Genomic DNA, 3166 nt, shown 5'->3' with positions numbered 1-3166 from the left:
ATCTCTAATTCGTCGAGCTGCCCAATTTCATAAATCTCCGGGGTCGTCACCCCGGTCTCCCCCACCCGGGGTTTGTCTCATAGGAGACACCTGAGGGCAGGGTCTTTCCCCGGGGGAACAAGTGGGTGGCCATAGCCTGAGTTGGCGATCCCGGATTATGCAAGAAACAGGTCCCATCCCATTCCTCATGGTGAAACCCCCGGGTTTAGACCGTATCCTCCCAAACTGTACCCCATGACCCGGGAAAAGGGTTTTTGTTAAAAAGGGGGCATAAGCGAATTTCCAAACCTGGATAGTGCCCTGGGTTTCCCTTTTTCCACAGAGAAAAAACTGGCAGTATAAAGGGCCCTTGAAGAGCCAGTTTTGGTCCTTGGCATAGGTACCCGGGACATCCCCAAAAAAGCTCTTTTTTGATCAGTTCATGACTCCTTTTTGCCAGCCCAAATCCGTCTACTGATTTGGGGTCTGAAGCCCAGAGATCCAAAGGGGTATGTAAACTCTCTGTAATTTAAATGTCCTCGCCGCAAGCAAGGATCGACTAAACGGGTCCCCCCTAACGGGTTTCCAAAACCCCCTGATCTTGGTCTTGGTCCGGGAAAACCCTCTAGGCCTAAGGCTTCGTCTCATTGCTGAATGTTCAAAACCGCCACCAGGGGACCCCCAAGGACTCAGATGGGATAGCAACATCGTGGGCAAAGCCCAAGGTCTGGGCCTTGATATTCCCCTAGTTTTGCTCCACACTGTTTTTGGGGTGTGCTCTGGCCCATTTTTCCCGTCCATACAGGTTTTGAAAAGTTTGGGTAAAGGACACCCCTTTTCCTCACCCCTGAATTCCCAGGGAAGATTTTTTCGACAGACCCCCCCCCAACTTTCCGCACTTTCATTTCCATTTACACGGGCTTGCTATTAGGCCAAATCTGTGTGGGAATTTCCCCCCTGAGTCTCAGGATCCCCCATACTTTTTCCCCCGAGCACCGAGTCAAACGCCTTTCTTGGGGTTTCCGAGGGTGGCTGAAAGAAACCCCAAAACCAAACTCATGTGTCATTTCCACAATTTACTTAAAGCGCTTATGGGTTATCTTGGAGTAAACCCGACTGCCCCGGGGTTTTCTGATTAGGGGGTTTGCGGATAAATTTCAAAGAATGTGGGTGGGAATTTTGGGGCCTGGCATGTTTGAGCATGAGTTTTTTGGTGTTGCAAACAATCCCCCGACCCCCTTTTCCCTTCTAGAGGGGGAGGGCCCACGCTCCTAAAGCAGGTCAGGGGGAAGGGTACCAAAACTGCCAATGGCATTCAAGTTTTGTATGCCCCCCCCCAGCCCATGGGTTTCCCCCCAGCCCTTTAGCAATAAAGCAGGGATATCACATATGCCTGCTGCTTTCCCACTGTTCATTTTAAAATTTTCCATCCTAACCCTCTGTTGGGTAGGGGGGTTTCTTGGGCTGATGGGTAAACCCCCTTTCATTTGCACCCCAACTAACGGGTTGGAGGGCCCCTACCTGGTACAACTGCTAAAAATACTCACCCCCAACTTTCACAAAACCCCCCACATAATCGGAGTGATTCGCCCCATCCACTGATGGGACTCCCTCATCTGTGAGGAGGGTTTAAGTTCTTTTCTCAGGGCTTGGTGGGCAGGGCAAAGGGTCTTTACCAAGAAATGGCCTTCAAGCTCAGCAGTTTCCGAGCCCTAGGGCCCCATAAAACAATGCAAGACTTGTTTTCCCCCATTCAGCTGAGCCTTGCTAAAATGCTTTGGCTTTAATGTCCCCAGGAATAAATTCTCCCTTTTCCCCCTGGGTACACCAAGGGCCCTAAACTCTTTGAGTTTACATGCTAAAGACCCCACAGAGCAACGGGGTCCGTCGGGTTTGTCTTTTTCCCTGTGAATGGGTCAGAACAAACCATGGTGAACCCAGGGCACACTAATCCCCCCTTAGTCGTTCAGATAAAAAAACCATGGGTCCCACTGGAGGAAGGGGGGATTTTTTTGAAGTGGCCCTCCCAGGGGGAAAGCCACAACCGCCCTATTGTGGGTTTCCCCGCAAATTTGGGGCCCCCCGGAAAAACCCTGCAGTTCTGGAGGATCCCCTTTTGGGTTGCAAACAAGAATGTGGTGTTTTTCCTTGGCCACTGTACCCGTTCACTATACCTGTTCAGTGTTTGGGGGTTGGAGCGCTGGAAACCAAAGCCAGAGATCCTCATTTTCTGGGCCCTTGAAAAGGGTCCCGAAAAAAGGAGGTTTTTTCTCGCGGGGTGGGGATAAAGTTTCCCGACCAGGGGGGGCTGACGACTCTCATAGCCAGCTGGTCACCCCCGGGTTTTACCACATTGAAGTCGCCCAGAACAATCGAATATTTTCGCCGGGGCCCAATTTGGGGCTGCCACAATTTTCCCAGTTTTTATAGAACGCCCCTTCAAAATCAATTTTACCTACTTGGGCCCGGGGGGTATACAGCAATAAGAGACATGAAGCCAAAAGCCCTTCTTCGTCCTCCCAAAGCCATAATTTCGCTCTCAACCGGGGTCACCCCCAAATACCGGGGGGGGGCTGAAATCGGCTGGAGATGTCTATGGCTACACCATGGAAAGGGGGTGACCATCGCTGCAGCCCCACCATTAGTAGGTTTTACTTTCCCCCCACACTGATCGTGGGCCCCTATCGGGCCCTTCTCACTTCAACTCCTGTCGCTTAAAAAATTTCCCCCGATAGAAAGGTTTAAACGCTCATCCTGCCGCCCAAGGGCTGGGTTTCCAAACGCCCCACCCGGTTTAAACACGAGGTTTGCCTCGGGGGGTCACTCCGGGTTTTCACGCAACCCCCCTGCCTCCGCCTGCCCCAAATAAAGGGGTCGGGGGGCCTTGGGGCCCCCATCCCCTGTGGGGGTTTCCCCGGGGGGTTTTTCCCCCAAAGCTTCCTGGTAGGTTTTGGGGCTTGCCGGGGGGCCCCCCGGGACGAAATAAATCTCGTTCCAATCCTTGGGCCCCCGACCCCCAATATAAAAATAATATATATAAAATATATATATATATATATATATATATATTTTAAAATATATAATTATATATAAAATATATTTATAATATTAAATATATATTTAATAATTTTATATATATATTTATATATTATTAAATATATTTTTATATATTATATATAAAATATTT

The sequence above is a fragment of the Penaeus monodon genome, chromosome 9 (assembly GCF_015228065.2).
Source record: "Penaeus monodon isolate SGIC_2016 chromosome 9, NSTDA_Pmon_1, whole genome shotgun sequence".
Lineage (NCBI taxonomy): Eukaryota > Metazoa > Arthropoda > Malacostraca > Decapoda > Penaeidae > Penaeus > Penaeus monodon.
This window is presented reverse-complemented; position numbering follows the sequence as displayed.